Source organism: Hypanus sabinus, chromosome 5 (assembly GCF_030144855.1).
Source record: "Hypanus sabinus isolate sHypSab1 chromosome 5, sHypSab1.hap1, whole genome shotgun sequence".
Classification (NCBI taxonomy): domain Eukaryota; kingdom Metazoa; phylum Chordata; class Chondrichthyes; order Myliobatiformes; family Dasyatidae; genus Hypanus; species Hypanus sabinus.
In genome coordinates this window covers 105892429-105914989 of record NC_082710.1, presented here as the reverse complement: position 1 = coordinate 105914989, position 22561 = coordinate 105892429, and the positions used below count along the sequence as shown (strand labels likewise).

General features: G+C 41.2%; 1 long non-coding RNA gene across 1 annotated transcript in view; it reads right to left on the bottom strand.

The window, feature by feature from the left end:
• Positions 1-22561, bottom strand: part of LOC132393744 (uncharacterized) — a 40409-nt gene that overhangs the window by 1017 nt on the left and 16831 nt on the right. The window lies entirely within an intron of this gene.

Here is a 22561-nt window from a genome sequence, read left to right as displayed (position 1 = left end):
CACTGTGCAGAAATATCGAAATTTCTTACAGAAAAGAGGTGAGCATTCTCAATTATTCAACTAATAGCAGCCTACTAGCAATATGGTTCAACCTCTTAACTAAAATAGCATATCAGCCACTGAAGGATTGTTAGATGCTGGCTACAGTCTTATCAAGTCTGTCTGCGAACCAAACCTTCACTCTCATAACCGTGACTTCCAACTTTATCTGGAAAGAAACGAGTAAAAGAAATCCGAATTAGAGAAAAAAGGCACAGCAGGAAACAAATTGGGTAAAAAGAAACAGAAAACATTTGAAATGCAAATCTGTTGGCATCAGAAAGGAGAAAGTATAGAGTTCGGCCTGCAAATCAATATAGATTGCCGGCTTGGCAAGAGCTGCTTAAAATAACAACCAACACAGCCTTGCAGTTCACTAAAAATAAGTACACAGCTGCAGAATATAAGTGTACTGGGTAAAATAAATGACTGAAGATAACCCACAATTTTCTATCCGAATAATTTAACAGTCTCATTTGTAAAATTACCATGACACTGCAAAAGAAAAAGTGCTTGAAATTCCCTCAGGTCTTTCAAGGTTAATGGTGTGGTAAAAACAATACAGCTTGGGAAAGCTGGAGATTTGCTTTGATGAACGCATGTCATCAAGTCTGAATCTCACAGGTCACCTCAGCACCATCTGGAAGCTTCATCAAAGACTCCTGATGTGGTGTGCTGGTGTACAAAACCCCTGAAGACTGTGCTGGGAGAGAAAGAGCATGGCATGGAAACATCACACAAATCCTGGTGGTCTCCATACCCTCTCCTGAGTATAGTTCTACCTTCTATCCCCACTGCCCTAGAGGAAACTAGGCCTGTAATTCAATGCCACCTCAGTAAGTCTCGGACTAAGCCCTGCCTTCCTCAGGATCACAGGAATAACTCGAGGCAGAAGAAAACAACCATAGGTCATATTGACCTTTGGGTCATGAGAATGTCCACAGGTGAAAAGGCCACGTGAAGATATGTAGAAAATTTGCATCAAATAACAGGATCTAAAACATACCAAAGGCCTTATTTCTCTTTGATATTTCAAAATGACCACTGACCTCCTGAAGTCATCTGTCACCTTTACTTAGTGGCAATTCTTACTCCCCTATGATCATCTTCGCCTAATACATACACACGCTTTTATCATCTTTGGTTTTACTACATATTCAGAGATTAGATCAAATAAATATACAAATATTTGTGTAGAAATACCATGTAAACATTGCAATATTCAAGTAGATCTTTAAATCAAACATCAGAATCAGATTTAATATAACTGGCATATGTTGTGAGATTTGTGGCTGCAGTACATCACAAAATGCATAACAATAAAAATTATAAATTACAATAAGTAGATATAAAAATGAAAATTAAATTAAATTGGCAGTGTAAAATAAGTTAGTGTAGATTAAATCATCTGTGTTACTAAATTCAATGCATCAATTAAGCATTGGTGGTTGTCCTTTGTGTCCGATGATGTCAGGAAACCTGCACTGGAGGGTTTTGAAAGCAGAAAAGACATTACACTGAGGCAGCTTCGCTCCCTCGACCCAGAATCCAGTGGTAAATACAAACGTCACAACTGGGGTCTTTCTCGGCTGCAGTGGATGACCATGACATCCTCTGTGCCTTGTCATGCCCTTCGCTCTCCATGGAGCGTTGCAGTACCGCCTTCCTGGTAGCTGGATCTCAATGTAGATCTTATCTGCTCAGCTGACTTCACTTGCTAGGACAGTCATGCCCCTATCTCAGCAGAGTATGAGGTCGCCGGTTTCCCTCACTTGGTTTAGCCCGCCTGTTGAAGCGGTGACCGGGGTGTGGCCACTGTCACATGCCAACAGTGACTTGGAGCCACAGGTGAGGGCTGAGTGTCCGGTGGGAACCAAAGGTGAGTGAGCTGCCCCAAAATGGACACAACAAGCCCCTTCACCAGAGACGTTACCCCACCCTGGACACTCCACATACCTCAATTAAGCTTGAGTCTTACGCAATATAATAATTGACTAATTTTGGCAGTTTCATCTGTACTTCAATTGGCAATGATCTTACTATACGTAGTGAAAGTTCTGGAATCCGGTCGCACTTTAGCCACAGAATTGGCTTAGGTGCAGTACCAAGGGTGAGCTGCTCCACTTGACCAGTGCTCTTCTCTGATGTTAAACTCCAACAGATGGATGCAAACGATCCAGTGGAAATGTTATCAAAGGTTATGGTGAGAAGGAAGGAGAATGGAGTTGAGAGGGATAATAAATCAGCCATGAGGAGCAGAGCCAATGGGCTGAGTGGCCTAATTCTGCTCCTATGTCCTATTATGAAGAGCAGGGGAACCATTCCTCAACCAAAAGTACTACAAGCAGGTGATCTGGCCATTTTTTACTTTCCTGTGCGTGAGAGTTTGGCATCTGCAGGAAGTGCTCTTTGGTTACAAACAGGCCCTTCAGCCCATTAACTCCATGCCTAACATTGTATCTATTAGACTACTCCATTTTGCCTGCTTTAGGTCTGTAGCCCTTTATGTCTTTGCCATTCACGTGTCTGTTCACTTGCCTCTTGAATGTTGGCTCAGCTACTTCCTTTTGCAGTACCCTCCAGGTATCAGCTACAATGTGTGAAAAACACTCTGAATCACTCAAAACAACTGCTCTCTCTAGTTTAAAACTGTACCATTTTGTACTTGACATAGAACATTAATCCCATTTCCTTCTCCCCACATTCCCTCACCAACATATCAGCCAATTTATTTGAAACACAGCACAGAATAAGCCCTTCCAGCCCAAATAGGAATAGACTGCACTGCCCAACAATCCCTTGATTTAATCCTAGCCTAATCACGGGACAATTTACAATGACCAATTAACTTACCAAATTTACCACAGTTTGGACTGTGGGAGGAAACTGGAGCACCCAGTGGAAACGCACCAGACACAGAGAGAATATACGATCTCCTTAAAGGCAACAGTGGGAATTGAACCTGGTTCCTTGGTACTGTGAAGCATTATGCTAACCACTACACTACCGTGCCACCCCATTTATAGTGGTTGATTAACCTGCCAATCGTCTGTCCTTGGCATTTGGCAGAAATGGGAGGACCTAGAGAAAACTTGGCCATTAAGAGAGTATGCGAACTCCACATACATTTCTACTACTCCAGATTGAACCTAGATCAAGTGAGCTGTGAAGCAGGGATATACTAGCTGTGATACTGTACTGAACATTAGGATATCCTAAAAAGGATGTTGAAGATGTTACAGGAATGCATTCTTTTGTTTGGGAACTGCAATCAGTAACTTGGATTTATACAACATTTTTGGTAAAGAAGAAAATCTGTTTATTTAATGATAAAGCAGAGTAGACTCTTCCACCCCTTCAAGCCGTGCTGCCCAGCAAACTAGACTAACCCTAATCTAATCACAGGACAATTTACAATGACCAATTGATCTAATCGGTATGTCTTTGGACTGTAGGAGGAAACCGGAGAACCCAGAGAAAACCCACACTTGAAAAATAGAGGGCTATGGGTAACCCTAGATAATTTCTAAAATAAGTACATGTTTGGCACAGCATTGTGGGCTGAAGGGCCTGTATCGTGCTGTAGGTTTTCTATGTTTCTATGCCAGAAGAATTCTTCACCATCTTGTCTACCTGCAATGCCCCTTTCAGTTAACCTGGAAGTTGTTAAATGCAGAAAGTGAGAGACATTCATAGTGAGCTGTGCCAAGTGCATGCAAAGTACTGTGCAGAAGTCTTGGACAGAGATATATATTGCTAGGGTGACTAAGACTTTTGCACGGTACTGTACTTGTCAACGTGGAGCTCAGGGCAAGCTTATAAGTCTGGTGGGAGCAAAGGATGTTGGGAATGGCAAGGGTGGAATGTGACAGGAGGGCTGTGGGACAGATGGCAGGCAAGGTGTGCCAGTGGTGGTGGAGGGTTGTTGTCTGGCGTGGGTGCAGACACACCCAAAGCCTCAGTTTAGCGCAGAGCTGAGTAAACATTGCTGAGCAGCAATTTGGCCTGTACCCGGCCTTTCCAATTCACTCCGGCACTTAAATCAATCGAACTTTGAGTCTTTCCTCATCTTGGCAATGAGGTCACTGCCTTGCCTCATCTCGGTTCTAGCAGGAAGGACTAGTAGGGAGGATGCTGCAGTCAACATGGACCAGTGGGTCAAATAGACTCTGCTTCCATGTTGTATTGCTCCGTGACCTTACGACAAAAAGATCAAGTGTGTAATGTGGAAGTGGTACATGAAGGTGAGAAGGAAACCAAAGCAAAAGCTTTGCTGATATTTCAATGATAGATAAGCAAAGAAGGCAGAATAAGATAGGAAGATGCAAAGCGCCAATGGAAACAAACAGCTTATCTTTTATTTTATATGTCCTTAGAGGCTATTTCAAGGTAATTGATAAATATTAGAGCATTAATCTTCTAATAACTGAGAGGGTTTGGGAATGTAATCAACTTGGTTTACATCAATATCCGGGCAGATGAAAACTTTTCAGAAAATAAATTAGATCCATGGAGTCCATTATTCCCTTTATGTCTGGGAAAGTTTAACCAATAACTGATGAACAGGTGAATCAAAAAGTCAGAAGGTAGAAAGCAGTACTTACTTCAATGAGTGAGTGAAGATATTTGTAATACTTGGTCATCATCATCATCATGTGATGTGTTGTATGACATAGGCTGTCATGTTTCCAAGACCATGATTGTTCTTGACAAATTTTTTTACAGAAGTGGTTTGCCATTACCTTCTTCTGGTAATTGAGGTTAATGAACAGATTCTTTAACTCATACGTTTCCTTCCAATTTGTGGACAATGCAGCAACTTTAATCATATCAGTTTACTTTTCTTTCATTGTTTTGTGCACTTTCAGATATGTGGTGCATCAACAGGAGAGTGTAGAGATAATTATAAAAGTAACTCCTGCCTGTTACATTTGATTCTATCCCAAGCATTGTGATGCACCAGTACATGGAGCTGGTGATCATGGGAAGGTAGGCCAAGTCCACCCTTCCTGTCTATAGACCCTTGTCTGCACTTCTTGAGCTTCAGTTATGCAGCCAGCATAATTTGAGATCTCACCCACCCCAGATATTCTCTCTACTCCCATCTCCCATTGGTCTGAAGATACAAAAGCCTGAAAGTACATACCACCAGCCTCAAGAGCACCTTCTAACCCACTACGGTAATGATATTGAACAATTCCCTGGTATGATAAGATGGACTCTTTCTCTCAAAAGCCTACTTCAATATGGCCTTACCTCTTATCATCAAAGTCAGAATCAGACTCAGGGTTATAGAGCGACTTATTTCTGCTCCTAAGTCTTACAGTCTTATCACTGGTGTGTGTTATAGAATTTGTTGCCTTGTGGGATCTGTACAGTGTGGGGCATTACAATAAACAAATAAATTATGCAAAAGAAGGATATTGAGGGTTTCTATGCCATTCAAAGATATGAGGGTGAGGGGAAGAAGCTATGCCTAAAATGTTGAGTGTGAGTCTTCAGACTCCTGCGCCTTCTCCTTGATGGCAGTAATGAGAAGACCTGGGTGGTAAGGATCTTAACGATGGATCCCACCTTCTTGAGGCATCTCCTTTTGAAGATGCTCATGATGGTTGAGAGGATGGTACCTGTAACGGAGGTTGTTGAGTCTACAACCCTCTGCAGCTTCTTCCAATCCCATGCATCTGAGCCTCCATACCGTGTGGTAACGTAATCAGGCAGAATGATCTCCAGGGCACATCTGGAGAAACTTGCTGGAGTCTTTGGTAACATACCAATTCCCTCCAGGCTCCTAATGAAATATACTGCTGGTGTATCTTCTTAATGATAGAATCAATGTGTTAGGTCCAGGATAGAACCTGTGAGATGCTGATGCCCAGGAAGCTGCTCACCCTTTCCACCGCTGACCCCTCAATGAGGACTGATGCATGTTCCCCCGACATCCCCTTCCTGAAGTTGTCTACTTTCTCTGTAACTGTTACAATTTATTCTGCATTTTGTTATTGCTTTTCCTTAGAACAATCTCAATGCACAGTTGTAATGAATTGATCTATTTGACTGGTATGTTAGTCAAGCTTATCACTGTACCATAAACCAATTTACCAAGCTGTTCTTTGATTAGTAAAAGATCCAAGTCCCCAAAAGTAGATGAATCGGGCCTTCAGTCAAAGCTCACAGCTTACTGACACCATGCAAGATTTAGTGTTACCAAGTACATTCTAGTTCATTGGTTAGTAACAGAATATTTCACAAAAGTGCCATTCTAGGTAAAGAGAAATAAGGAGACAGATTCAATGAAGACTCATTTTCTTACTTCTATTGTTGCATTCAAAATTTCCCACAGACTCGTTATGCTTTAAAGTGACTAACAGTGGCCCTTCTAGCTCAACAATTAGTCAAGCTGAGAGAAATTTCTGGAAGGCTTTAGAAAAGCTATAACTAGCCCCATCAGCAAGGCAGAGCTCCACCCTGGTGGTCTGCAGTAAAGCAATGCAGTAATTGCCAGTGGAGCCAAAAACGACCACAACCAGCACAGGCCTATTTTGAGGGCTTCAACTAAGGGAGTGAATATGGAACCAGCATCATATGAGGCGAGGCAGGAGACCAAACGTTGTACAGGAAACCCAATACCCTGGACTCTGTGAACCCAACTTGTGACCAATCCAAGCATGTAGGATAGTTGAATAGTGATTGGGCCCTCAGACAGATACTTAGAGCCTAAATTAAGTATTGTTTGACTATCTGTGTGTTTGTGTGTGTGTGTCAATCGGTATTTGATCTGGATCTGACTTCTGTTTGCCTTGAAGGTATGAAACTCCAGGGTAAAACACACTGAAAGAGATATTGCCAGAAGTATTCAGAAAGCATAAGAGCAACAGCATAGTAAATAAACTGAAATATTCATGATTTGGCATTAAAACGTTTGCACTTAAAACCCTGATTTTCAGAATCAAGAAAAGCTGAGGGTTCTCTCCTTATCATGTAATCGAACTTACAAAGGTGTTAAAATATACACCCGAACACATCAGCTTCCGTGGTTTAGACACTCTGACTTTCCGGAATATGGTTATCTGGTACAGTCCTTTTAAAGATTTAGGCCCGCCCTACTAATTAACGGCCATGTTTTGGTGCCAGGGTTTTAATATTTAAAGAGGACCTGAACTGTGACTTGGTGTTCAATCGTCAGCTCTGCTTTGGATTCTGGCCTAGATTAGACCCCTGTCCTTGTCTCAATCTCATATTATGTTTTGATTCTAGTCTCGGATTCTCCAGTACTTGGGTCCTAACCATACTTGCTTAGGACTCTCGTCACAATAGGCTGGACTATAAAAGCAAGCCATCACCTGTGATTTAAGAGGCTCCATGAAAATGGGAAATAAATATAAAAGGTCATAACAACTAACTATCTAGTTTAAAATATTGCCAACAGAGTGACTGACTTGAAAGAATATATGTTGTTTTGACTGGCAGAAGAGCCCTGACCTCTGCTTTGCTATATGTTAAAACTGCCTTGACTTGTAAGTATCTCTGAACGTGTCTGGCATCCAAACATAACTAAAAACAATTAAAAATGAAGTACAGGATTTAAACATATGAAATATGCTTAACATTTAAGAGAAAGGTAAAATCAGCTAACACAATTTTAAATAATTGAAACAATGAAAAAGGATCTAATGCTTTCCTAGTGTATATGATGAATAAACTCTTTTCTGGTTTCCAGTATTGATTTTAACCAATGTTTTGATGACAAACTCTGCTATCTTCATCAGGGATGATGCCTGGGCATGTCTGGTATTTTCACTCCTGCCATCTTTTCCTCCTGATTGGTTAGTCAGGTTTTCTCTCTCCCACCTTGCTTACAATTGAGTTCCTTTTCTTACTTAGAGCGAGACGAGACTTCCGTCTTTGTTAAGATTCTTTTTCTCCAGTTTTATTTCGATGGCCTCCTTCATCAGATGGTCCCAAAAGCCATTGGCATGGCACAGTAGTTTTGCAAGGCCTATAGGATTGACTTTGATGGCACAAAATTACTGTGTCATGCCAATGGCTTTTGGGACCACCTGGTAAAGGAAGCCATTGAACAAAAGGAAAATGCTTTGGAATAAAGTCATGTTGTTTTCCTTCTAAAACTTCCTATTGCAGCCAATGTATTAGATCTTATCTGGGACAGGATCTGAGAGGAATAAGTGCTGCTGAAATGTGGGGGGGGGGGGGGGGAACTACCTCTGCCACTTTGCACCATGTGAATTCAAGCAGAGAGATGAATTAAGGTGTATAATGACAGTCATGTGTTTTTCATGAAGAATGAATGTGCAAAAGCCTAGGCTTGCTTGCTTGGAGGTGGTGGAGTTAGACACTTTAGGGCATTTAAGCAACTCTTATATATGGTCATAGATGATGGTAAAATGAAGGGCTGTGATGGAGGAAAAGGTTAGATTTATCTTGGAGTAGGCGAAAAGGTTGGCACAACATCATGTGCTGAACAGCCAGTACTGTGCAGTGGCGTTCTATGAAAATAAACTTGATTTTGACTTTAGTTGCAAGGAATGAGACTTGGGACTGAGATGAGAAGAGCTTTCTTCTCCCAGACGGTAGTGAACCTGTGGAATTCACTATCATTCAAAGCCAAAGATGCTGAGCTATTGGACATAGCTTAGATAAATTAGATAGAGAAAGTTAAAAGTTTGGTACAGCTTCATGGTCCAAAGGGTGTGTACTGAAATGTACTGAGTTCTGTGAGTTGTGCAACATCTAGCTCAGGGCACACTGATAAAGTTAATTTTATCTTTTGAGTATTTGACCAGTTAGAAAGAACACTGCTAATCTCTATTTAAGCAAGCAACCTCAACCGTAGTTCGCAGGCAGACTGAAGCTCCTTCCCTCCCAGTGCAGGCTGCTTACCTGATGCCATCCAACATGTTGAGTTCCTGCAGCAGACGATTCATTGCTCCAGATTACAGCATCTGCAGTCCTTTGTTTCTTTATCACGCTGTAACCTTTCATCCATTTCCAACTGAACTGCCAATTGACATTCTAATAGTTCCTGAATTGCATATTGAAAGAAAGCACGTAGGAGGTGATCGGATGGTGGAATAGACTCAATGGCCCGAAAGGCTGAAGTTTGCTCTTGGGGTCTTGTGGAGATGAGCCCGTTTCAGAATGTGTCCCTGGGTTCTGGCCCATGACGAGACTATTGCTGTAGCCAAGAGAAAGATGTGAAAGGCTGCCTGAATTCAGTGCTGGAATCGTAACTTGCAAAGCTGGTAGTTTGATCGGCAGATGAGTTGCAAGATGTCTCAGGTGGCTGGTGTACCCAGGAAAAGGCTATGGATTACCGGCACATCACATACAACACAGAGAGGACCTCACATCTGATGAAAGATTCTTTTCCGATTATCAAGGTGGGGGGAATCCCACATTCCCAGTTTCTGTATGACCATGTGCTCCCCTTAGTTCTTGGTGGATGTTCTGGCCCATGTTCCCACGTTCCTGCCTCCTCTTGGTCATTGAACTTGACAGTGAATGGAACAAAAGACTGGTCAGACTAGTTACTTTGCTTTTGCTGTAATTGATATTGGCAACTGAGGTCAAATTAGATTTTCATTAATTTGCAAAGCAACAGTGGATCTGAGTGGAAGATGGTGACAAATAAACATGTGAGTTTTTCCTCCAAAACTTACTTTATTGATAATATATACAGTGAATGCAATCAGAACATACAGTATCATTTCTTCACTCCCTGTACTAAACAATTTGTGTATTCTTTCACAAGATGTCAACATCACTAATCCTTAAACAATCCATCAGTGAACTGTTTGAGAGACCATGATATAGATTTCAGCCCCTCAGTATCCAGTAGCAGGATGCCATGGTCTTTGGCATGGCTGCGCTGAGGTTCAGAGTGGACCTCTGTATAAACTCTCAGAATGTTAGCAAGTGCCACTCATTAGCACTTACCTGCGTGTATCTCCTTGCACCGGAAGATCGATAAATTTCAAGCAGATCAAAGTACATTTTTTCTCAGTTTAATTTTCTTACAGCAACAGTTGATGTTTGTCTCGGTGTGTTTTCCTGGGACTAGCCTGTAGATACCAGAATATTGTGATGTGCAACTGCTTGAGATGGATTTTGATGAAAAGCTCTGCATTCCTCTCTAGATCATCTCAGCAAAACACAATCTATAAAATTCAAAATAAATTTATTATCGAAGTAATGTATGTCATCATAAACAACCATATACAACATCATTTTCTGAAAAGCATACTAAGTAAATCAAAGAACCACAACAGAATCAATGAAAGACAACACCCTACAGGACCAACAACAAAAGTAAAACAAACTGTGCAGATACAAAAGAAAAAAAAATAATAAGCAATAAATATTGAGAACATGAGATGAAAAGTCCTTGAAAGTGAGCCCATAGTTTATGGGAACAGTTCAGTGATGGGGCAAGTGAAGGTGGTGACAACCAGCTTCACTGTGGCCACCTCAAGAGCAATAGTCTGTAAGGTCAAGATTCAACCTGAAGGATCTGATTAACCAGCTAACCAAGGCCCTAGTGCTTACTTGATAGTTCTAGTGTTAAAGTGTTCTGCTGAATAACATTGATGGCTCACTCATGAAACCATTCCACAAGATTCACAAACTCCTCCTCCTGTAGGACCCCAGGGTCGTTCCACATAGACCTGGATAAGGATGCTTCTCCTCAGAAACTCTGCTATGAGGTACAGGTAGTGCAGCAAAGAATGAAACGTTCCATGGCAATGAGGCCAGACCTGTCCATCTCAAAACCAGAAACAGGGACAACCTCAGCACATAGTGATCCTTAGTGTTTGTACACTCTGACTATATACTCTGCTTAATGCAGTTTCTCACAAATTTGGCCCTCAAGATCAAGTCTAGGTTGATTTGAATTTCCCACTTAAATACTGGTTGAAGAAACAATTTTTGGCCAATGGTGAATGTTGGTTAACATTAACTAGGATGCCCTTACTTTTCTTTAGATAGAAACCGCTTCCATTTCAAAGTATTCAGGAGATAAGAGTCCCAGTTGCTGAGTTCCTTTCGTGATAATTTATTTTATTATATTGAGATACAGCACGGAGTCGGCCCTTCTGGCCCTTCGAGCCGTGCTGCCGAGCAATCCCCAATTTAACCCTAGCCTAATCACAGGACAACTTACAGTGACCATTTAACCGGAAACTGAAGAACCCAGAGGAAACCCACATGGCCACAGGAAAAACATACAAACTCCTTACAGGCAACAGCGGGATTTAAACCTGGATCGCTGGTACTATAAAACATTGTACTAACCACAATGCTACCATGCCACCCCAATAATCCAATGTGCGGAAGTCATTTGGAAAGCTTCATAGCTGCCAAGGGAGATCACCCACAAGAGCAACAGCCTGAACTACAGACCTCCTAAAGCAAACAGTTCAGGAAATTAGTTATGTATTGCTGTCTCAATTTAAACACATTTATTAAATATTGCTGAATAGGAAGGAGCAAGAATTTCCATTTATGTACTGTGTTTCATGCTCTTTAGCACTCCAAAATTTTATAGCCAATAAATTAGTATGTAGCAAAGGATACTTTCACTGTTGCATTGTGGGAAAACAGCAGTCAGTCTGTCAAAAATAAGGCCCCAAATTAGCAATGAGGTGTATATTATTCAGCTACTTATCACAACACATTGTAGAGACCAACATTCTTACAGCATCCTGTAAGATACCTCTAGTGTGGAGGCAACAATTAAAGAGGAGTTAATTGGCCCAGCAAAGAGGAAACTGGATTAATGGAATGGCTCTGCTGGGAACTGGTACAGATTCAATGGGCAGAATGGCCAGCCTCTCTCTTATAAGAATGGTCACAAATTGTGGAGCAAGATTTCATGTGTCAAATAAGTTAGGCCAAAGTAAATCTTGTTCCAGTTTTGTGCTTGTGTGCTTGTGTGTAGTCAGGTTGAAACTTGGTGCAGATGTAAAGGACAGGGAACCCTGCCCCCCCCCCCACCCCCCGGGACTGGGGAAGGGGAGATCATCTCAAGCTGTTTAGAATAATAACCATACCACCAGTTTATACAGAACTGGAGGAAATACAGTGGGCTTCAATATTAACAAACATTTAAACTGACTTTCACAGTACAAAGCAGTGACGAGAAAAGCAAAGTTTATTGCTTGAACCTCTGTCTAGGTGGCTTCAGCCAAGCAGCGTGATGTCTAGCTGAATCAGACTGACCTGGTGCACATCAGCTGTGACAGGTTAAAGTCCCATTGGTGTTTCATTTAACAGCATTGAACTAGAGTGCCTTGAGCATGGTACAACATCAGAGGTAGAAGCTGGTTTTACTGAAACACGATAAGCCATCGGCAGTTGAATTTTCATAGGCATTCTAATGTCAAATGTTTCAGAGGAGGCTATCTATTTAAACTTCCATCCCAAACATCATTTGATTTTTACAGAAGTCTGATCAAAATAAGCTTATTTTTGGGTTTATGGCAGATGATATGACTATTACGTGAGGAAAAGAATCTTATTTGAAGTTTTTTCAAATAGTGACTTTGCAACAGAAAAGAATTGCAGATCTCTGCCTAAAAATTCAGTCCTGTCAGTCGCGTTAAACATCCAACATTATAGCAATAACAAAGGGACTAAATTACAGGGAAGGAACAAGATGCTGCTGTTAAAAATATATTTAGTACTATAGGATGCTCTTCTAGACAGACTAGACTGGAAATGATTCCATGCTACTTTTTTGATGTGAAGGTTATATCAAAAGTAAGAAGTTTTCTGGCAGAATTCAGAGAACAGAGCTGTCAGTTGTCACTGTCCAATAGTATGCTGAAACTGACTGACATTGTCAGTTTTAGACTAACACTCTCTAGTGATGTGTAACTATTTCTCACAGTTCTCAGCATGTGGCTGAGCAGGTTTAAGCTTTCCAGCTAGCTCTTCAAGAGACTTAGTACAATGCAAGCAAAGTGAGGCCTCTCGTGGTTAGGGTCGAGCACGGATGTTGCATCCTAGCTGTCTACACAAGTCAGGACAGTGCAATATGGAGAGCAAGCTGCTGCCCATGTAGCAAGCTCCCTCTCTCCATGTATCTGTTGAACCCAAAAGAATGGCAGAGGCTGATACAGGTTGGCACCAGCAATGTCACAGGAGTTGCCAGTCAGCACTGAACTCAATGTTGGACTGCCTTACGGACTCCAACTCCAGACCGATTTTTCCTTTAGGGTTTACTTCCGAAGCCGTCCCTGTGAGTGAGTATAGTCACAAGGCAGTGGAGGTTTAAGGACAGAGTTTTCCTTCTCCAAGATGAGCTGCCAACCACAGATGATGAGCCCCAACAGCTCCCAAATTGACTGGTTTTAAGATGCGAGTAGCCCACCTTTGCCCCCTCTCCTATCAGCAGAAACGGTTCTGCTGGGCTTAGAAGCTAACATGGGAGCTGGACTTGGTTGTCAGAGGCTATTTGAGATACACGCCATTGGGAGCATTTAATAGGTAGTGGGAGCTTATCCCCAGTACCATTACAAACACCCCCCTCTTCCCCCTTCCTCCCACAATTATAGCAAGCATAAGGAACCCGGCAAATTGGTAAATTGGTAAATTAGTGAAAACACTCTTCCATCCACAGAGCAGTGTTGCTGACAACTGTATGATTTCTGTAATGATGAACAATTGTCACTGGTGCTCTCAAGCGTTTGGAGGGACCTGGCAAACAGCTTAAGAACAATATCATGGGCAGACAGATTCAGATTCAGAATCAGGTTTATTATCACTGACATATGCTCTGAAATGCATTGTTTTGTGGCACCAGTATAGTGGTACAGTGTAATATGTAAGGAGATACTACATATATATATATACGTACACACACAGTACTGTGCAAAAGCCTAAGGCACGTATATATAGCTAGGGTGTCTAAGACTTTTGCACAGTACTGCAGTAATTTTATATATTGCATTGTACTACCACTGCAAAAAAAAACAAATTTCGTGAGATATATGAGTGACAATAAACCTAATTGTGGACTGGGTGTGGGAAGGGGGCAGGGAGAGGAGAATCATGGTTACGGAAAGGGGAAGGAAGAGAGGAGGGAGCAGGAAGCTCCAGAGAGTACAGTACCATATATTATATATACACACACCATATAAATTATAATTTATTGATAATTGCGGCTTACTGTATTTTTTGTATTGAGCTGCACTGCTACTGCAAAACAAATTTCACAACATATATCAGTGATAATAAACCTGCTTCTGATTCTGATCTCAGACTTCCCTCGATGCAAATAATAAATTCTGGTAGATATTTTTCTTTGCAACACAGACAACGTGATTTTTTTAACGTTTGCTCAACAATCAAAAAACAAGGTCAAAGTACCTTGCCCAAGAGGAATTTCAACCATTCACAGTGTCCACTGTCATATCTGGATTTTGCTAACAGTACTGGAATTGATATTCCGTTCTTTCCAGATTCATTCCATTCCTCGTTTAGTCTGAGTCTTTTTTTTTGACAATACTAAAATAATCATTTCAAACAATTGTAGATGAAAGAGAAACAAATTGGAAAGAGGAAGCTGAAGAGAGAAAGAGACAGAAAGACAGAGAAAGAAAAAAACCTGGAGTGACAGGTTATAACCATGGGGAACAGAGAAGAGCCAAGAAAGAAAGAAGGACTTGTATTTAATCAACGCCCTTCACAGCCTCAGGTTATACCAATACACTTTTACAGCTGATGAGGCACATTTAAAGTTTGCTCAGTATTGCAATGTATAAAACAGTGCATTCAGTTTACATACAGCAGACAGCAGCCAGAAAATCTACTTACCAGTAATTTTTAATGAAAGGTTAATATGACCACAATTTAATTATCAAAGTTTATTCTAAAACAAATTAATACAGATGAGGCAACTCAACATTGGTGAGACCAGAAGTAAACTGGGGAACGGCTTTGACGTACACCTCCGCTCCACCTGCCAGAAGCTGAACCTCCTGGTGGCCAAACATTTTAATTCTGATTCCCATTCCCATTCCGACGTGTCAGTTCATGGCCTCCTCTTGTGCCACAGTGAGGCCACCCTCAGGGCAGAGGAGCAAAACTTTATATTCCATCTGGGTAGCCTCTAACCTGATGGCAGGAATATCGGTTTCCTCTTCTGGTAAAAACTGTTTCCCTCCCCCTCCCCTCCTCTTCTACTTTTCACTCCGGCTTCTTACCTTTTCTCACCTGCCACTCCTCCTTCCCTTTCCAGCCCTTTATCTTTCCTACTCTGCTATTCGGAGGAGTTTTGGGGCTTCAGTGTTCTGTGCAATATTGCATTTAAATCCGGGTAGTTCATATTCAGCTCACTTTGTGAGAGTGAAGTTTGATTATTTTGGCTCCCTTTTCCTACTATGTCAGTCTTGTCTCAGGAGAGCCCATAGATAAAAGCCATACCCATATAGGTGAAAAAGAAAGTACTGTAGATAATGGAAAGAGAATCCGTAAGTCCACAAGAGCATAAGACATCTGAGCAGAATTAGACAATTCAGCCCATCAGGTCTGCTCCACCATTCCATTACGGCTGATTTATTACCCCTCTCAACCCCATTCTCCTGCCTTCTGCCTGTAACTTCTGACACACTTACTAATCAAGAACCTATCAACCTCCATATTCAAGAACATGAGATGAAGAGTCCTTGAAAGTGAGTCCATGGGTGGTGGGAACATTTCAATGTTGGGGCACAGCCTCCATAGCCACCTATAACAATGAATTCCACAGATACATCACACTCTAGCTGAAGAAATACCTCCTTATCCCTGTTCTTAAGGGACGTCTTTGCATTCTGAGGCTGTGCCCTCTGGTTCTAGACTCCCACACAGCCTGACATGGAAACATTAATCCCCTTGAACAAAAATTCCTACAAAAAATCGTGGATACAGCTCAGTCCATCACAGCTGAAGCCTCCCAGCCATTAAACCCATCTACATGAAATGCTGTCACAGAAAAGCAGCATCCATCATCAGGATCCCCACCATCCAGGTCATGCTCCCTTCTTGTTGCTGCCTTCAGGAAGAAGGTACAGGAGCCTCAGGACTCACATCACCAGGTTCAGGAACAGTTATTACACTTTAACCATCAGATGTTTAATCCAAAGGTGATAACTTCACTTAATTTCATGTGCCCCAACATTGAACTGTTCCCACAATCTATGGACTCACTTTCAAGGACTCTTCATCTCATGTTCTTGATATTTATTGCTTATTATTGTTTTTATTATTATTATTATTATTATTATTATTATTATTATTATTATTATTATCATCATCATCATCATCATCATCATCATCATCATCATCATCACTTTTGGTATTTGCACAGTTTGTTGTCTTCTGTACTCTGGTTGAACACTCTAATTGTGTGGTCTTTCAGTGATTCTGTTACGGTTATTATTTTATAGATTTATTGACTATGCTCACAAGAAAACAAATCTCAAGTTTGTATCTGGTGACATCTATGTATTTTGATAATAAATTTATGTTGAACTTTGAACTTTCATAGGGAGCATCCTCTCCATGTCTACTCTAACTCGGCCTTTCAATCAAGATATAGCATAAAAACAGGCCCTTTGGCTCAATAAATCTATACCAACTATTTTACATTAATCCTATCATAATCCATTTTATTCTTCTCAATTTGCCCTTGATTTGCCAGAGATTTTCCCACAGCACAGACAATTTACATCAATCAATTCTCCTACCTACTTCCACATTTTTGGGATGTGGGGGGAAATTAAAGCAACTGATTGAAAAGCACAGGTCCACAGTCTATGCAAACTCCACACTGATGGCACGGATCAGGATCAAAGCCAGGCTGCAGATACTGTAGGACAACAACTCTACTAGCTGTGTCACTGTGATGTCCAGAATCAATGAAAGAAAATAGAAGAGCTGACATTTCCAGAAATCAGCCTTGAAATAATAACTCCCGTTAAATTCCCCATTGATGCTGCCTGACTTGCTGAATATTTTCAATGCTTTTTAATTTTATTTCAGACTTTCAGCATCTGCACATTTTTGGTTTCCAAGGATAAGCCTCCATCAGTAATTAATAAAAATTAGAATGGTCTGCTTTGCTCATCTATTTACAAAGACAGGCATCGCACAAGTGTTCATAGCCATCACAGAGCAGCTCAGATGTCAATGTAATTCATCACTACATTATTTTTACGCTGCACAATGCTTGCTCAAGAAGGGACAACCCTATGGCTGAGCTCTTTTTGGAGCCGCTGAGATAATGGAACTTGCTAAGACTGATGATCCTGAATACCTGTGAGGCTCACAGAATGTAAGACCAACCAGCAGCACTGATGATTGATGGAACATAACAGTGTTGACGTCAATGAGCAGCTGGCAGTATTCTGTTACTTCAGAAAACAGCTTTATCTTCGCTGAACTTATGAGAATTTACTGACCATTTACTAACCATTTACTGGATAAGTAGGAATATTCTGCAACTAAATACTAAGGAGACAGAAATATTATCTTTAAGTCTTATTATATCCATCAGAATCAGAATCAGGTTTAATATCAGTGGCATAAATTGTGAAATTTGTTATTTGGAGCAGCAATACATTGCAATACATAATAACAAAATCTGTAAATTACACCATGAAATATACATATACATATATTAAAAGATAAATAAGTAAATGCAAAAAGAGAAAAAAAGTAATGAGGTAGTGTTCATGGGTTCAATGTTCATTTAGAAATCTGATGGCAGAGGGGAAGAAGCTGCTCCTGAATCATTGAGTGTGTGCCTTCAGGTTCCAGCACCTCCTCCCTGACGGTAGCAATGAGAAGATTCAAGATTCTAGGTGCAAGTACAGTTATTATCAAAGAATGTATAAATTATATAACCTTGAGATTTGCTCACTTACAAGTAGCCACAAAACAAAAAAAACAAAAAAAAATTTTAAAAGATAAAAATGAAACTAAAAGACCAACATTCAATGTGCAAGAGAAAGAAAAAAAATACAAATTGTGCAAACAATTGAAGCAAGCCACAACAGCTTTCTGAACCAAAAATTAGTCCTCAGGTTGAAACCCTGCAGTAGCCCGGAGTAGGCCCAAAGCCACACCTATCAGCTCATCGTATTAGTGGGCAGGGAGCACAGCAGCCCGGGTAGTCTTCACAGCCTCAGCACCAAGGAGATGACCATCATGGAGAATGAGAGAAATCGACTCCTGTCCTGACCAAAACCCTGTTTTTTTTCAATTTATCTGGGCTGGTGTTTAAATTGACCCAATCATGGAGAGTGAGTGAAATCAGCTCTCGCCTTCCATCTGGGCACATCCTGGGTGATGGAGGTCCTTAATGATAGATGCCATCTTTCTGAGGCATTGATCACTGAAGATGCCCTGGATGTTGGGAGAATAGTGCCCAGGATGGAGCTGACTAAGTTTACAAATTTATACAGCTTATTTAAATCCTTTATATTTCCCCTTTCCCCATACAAGACAGTGGTGCATCCAGTTAGAATGCTCTCCATAGTACATCTGTAGAAATTTGTGAGAGCCTTTGATGAGATAGCAAATCTTCTCAAACTCCTAATGAAATATAACCACTGTCATGTGTTCTTTGTAATTGCATCGATATGTTGGGCTCAGAATAGTTCTTCAAAGATGTTAACACCCAAGAACTTGAAATTGCTCACCCTTTCCACAACTGATCCCTTGATGAGGACTGGTGTGCATTCCCTCGTCCTACCCTTTCTGAAGTCCACAATCAGTTCTTTGGTCTTACTGAAGTTGAGTGTGATGTTTTTGCTGTGACACCACTCAACCAGCTGATCTATCTCATTCCTGTACGCTTCTAGTCACCATGTGAATTTCTGCCAATGAAAGCTGTGTCAGAAGTAAATTTATAGAAGGCACTTGAGCTGTGCCTAGCCACAAAGTCATGGGAGTCAAGAGTGTAGGCCAGTGGGTTATGCATCGATCTTTAAGGTGCTTCAGCATTGATTATCAGTGACACACACAAAATGCTAGAGGAACTCAGCAGGCCAGGCATGGAGTAGAGTAAACTGAACTGTTTTAACACAGTCAATGACACACTCAGGAGCTCAGGTGAAGGGTCTCAGCCTGAAACGTCAACTGTTTATTCTGCCTGGCCTACTGAGTTCCTCCAGCATTTTCTGTGTGCTTGCTTGGATTTCCAGCATCTGCAGACTTACTTCTGTTTTTGATTATCAACGAGCTGGAGATGTTATTTCCAATCTGCACAGACTGCGGTCTTCCAGTGAGGTTGAGGATCTAGTATCAGTGGGAGGTACAGAGGCCCGGCTTCTCTCTCTGCCATTTGAATGTGAATGGGGTTGTTTAAAATTTCAGTACCCTTCATGACTCTGAGGTGCCCTTTAAGCAACAAGCCTATCGCTGACTTCCTCATCTTCATAAGAATGCCCAACATTACAACTCCCACATAGTCCAGTATTATTTTTATTAGGAGACGTTGAAGGGACAATACCAAAACTTAAATTGAATAAGTATCAGAAAAAATTTATAAAAATTGCATTGGCAGTAGCCAGAAAAGTTATCGCAGTTACTTGGAAATCTGATTTATATTTAACTATGGATCGTTGGAATAATGAAATACATAGTTGTATCCCACTTGAAAAAATTACATACAATCTAAGAAATGAATATGATATATTTTTGAAAATTTGACTCCCATACTTACAAAAGATAGGATTAAGTACATAGGTCCTTTGAAGATAAAATTATAAAGTAATTGGGGAAAGTAAAAATAAATATTAAAATTATTTTGAACTCCATGGAGCATGTGGGGATCCTCTGATATCCAGGCAATCTTTCCCTGCTTTCTTTCTTTTTTTTCTTTAGATAAGGGTTAAGAGGGGGAGGGTTAAGGGGAGGGGGGAGGGTTAATATTATTTTTCTTACTACTTTATTATCACATTTATTCTTGTAATTTTCTAAAATTTAATAAATAATTTAAAAAAAAAGAATGCCCAACATGTTCCATCTCATTTGCCACTAAAATATGATCCACATCCTTACTGCTTCTATATCTTACTTTTTCAGTACATTGGCGGCCAGCTTTTCTCCTTCTGACACCTGTAAACCTGAGTTTGTCCGAAACTCTGTAGTCTGTGTCCTATTCACGAGGAATTAATTTGTCTTTCAACATTGCCCATGCTGACTTTGGGAGATCTCCGGCGTATGAGAGGTCCGTTCAAGAGTCTGATAACAGCAGCAGAGAAGCTGACCTTTAACCCAGTGGTATGTGTTTTCAAGCATTTGTACCTTCTACCTGACAGGAGAGGGAAGAAGAGAGAATTATTGGTATGGGAGGGATCCTTTATTATGTTGACTGCTTTCCTGAGGCAGTGAAAAGTGTAGGTGGAGTCAATTGAGGGTAGGATGATTGAAGTGATGTAATGGGATGTGTCCATAATCCTCCATTATTTCTTGCAGTCTTAGGCAGTGTAGTTACCATAGTACCAAATCTTGGTGCATCTGGACTGGCTGCTTGTGTGGTTCATTGTAAAACTTGTTAAGAGTCAATGGGGAAAGTCACCAGGCGGTCCCAAAAGGCATTGGTGTGGCACAGTAGTTCTGTGCCTTCGAGGTCAATCCTCTAACCATTGAGAATACAATGTTTTGCTACCGCAGATTTCTCCAGGTAACCCAAATGGATACACCTTCTGTGCATCTTGTCTTGCCAATATGCGTTGCTCTGCATTCACAGAGAATCCTGTAAACGTCAGCTGACCTGAGCCTTAGGTCACCATTGACCTGCAGAAGCTGTTATTTGGCCTTCCTTACAGGTTTGTGGATTGCATTAATCCAATATTTCTTCAGGATCCTGGTGATCCTTCCAAAAACCGTGGAAATATAGGTAAGACAGGCATTAGCAACGGGTTCTTCCTCAAAACTAGCAAATCATGGGAGATGTGCGTCGAAGCGGGGTGGAAGCTGAGATTCCTGGAGGTGGTACAAACCACACTTCAACCAGACATTGTACTTTGGTCCACTGAGGACAGGAAATTCATCCTGGTGGAGCTCACAGTACCATGGGAGGAAGGATGTGAGGAGGCTTACAAAAGGAAGGCCCTGAAGTACCAGTCCTTAGTCCAGGAGTGCAGGGACAAAGGATAGGAAACGAGGATGTTCCTCATGGAGATCGGCTATAGAGGGTTCCTGGCAAGGCCAGCGTGGAAGTTGCTGTCTGCTCTGGGCCTTGATGAAAAGAGCAGGAACCGAGCAGCTCACAGGATGTGGAGGAAGCAGGACGAGCCTCTTGCTGGACTTGGAGCAGGCGGGAGGAGTTGAGATGGAAGTCAGGAGCAGATGGGCAGTGACTTGGCCACCATTGCTGACTTGCCAACTGGAGAGTGTGGTGGTTAAGGATTGAAACTCTCTAGCAAGGTTAGGCATCACCTGACAACATCTGTTCCTGGCCACAGGCTATGGTTACCTCATCAGGTAACTGAAGAGAGCACCCCTGTATATGATACAAGAGATACAACTCAGAAAAGGCCCTTCAAGCCTCACCAGAGTTCAAAGTTCAAAGTAAATTTAATATCAATGTACATATGTGTCACCATACACAACCCTGAGATTCAGTTTCTCGTGGACAAACTCGGTAAATCTGTAGAATAATAACCATAACAGAATCAATGAAATACCGTCCAACTCGAGCATTCAGCTAGAGTGTAGAAGACAACAAACTGTGCAAATGCAAAAAGAAAGAAGAAAAAATAATAAATATAAAAACAATAAATATGAAGAACATGACATGAAGATTCCTTAACAGTGAATCCATAGGTTGTGGGAAGATTTCAATGATCGGGCAAGTGAAGTTGAGTGAAGTTATCCCCTCTTGTTCAAGAACCTGCTGGTTGAGGGGTGGTAACTGTTCCTGAAGCTGGCAAAGTGGGTCGTAAGACTCCTGTACCTTCTTCTTGGTGGCAGCAACCTCTGACTTAACCCTAGCCCAATCACAGGACAATTTACAATAACCAATTAACTTCCTAATTGGTCCGCCTTTGGACTGTGGAAGGAAACTGGAGCACCAGGAGAAATCCTATGCATTCCACAGGGAGGATGTGCAGACTCCTTACAGTTGACGTTGGAACTGAACTCTGAACTCCAATGCCTTGAGCTGTAATAATGTGGTGCTAATCACTATGCTACCATGACTCACAGTACACACAATTTTACAGGAAAATGAGAAAAATTGTACATGAGAGAAATACAATATAACTGTTGAAACTGGAAGTGAGAAACAACAGCAAGAGGATCATGTAAAGCATAAATACCATCACATTTAACCATCCTGTGTCAGCCCTACATTCTGTCTCTCTACGTATATAATATACGACTGCAAGTGGCAGCTCTGTACTAGTGACTTATGACATCACAATCGTATCTTAGTTGGGTACCTAAATCTAACGAGAGTAACAAAAGAATAATGTTTAAATCTTTGGTTAAACTTCTGTAGCATCGA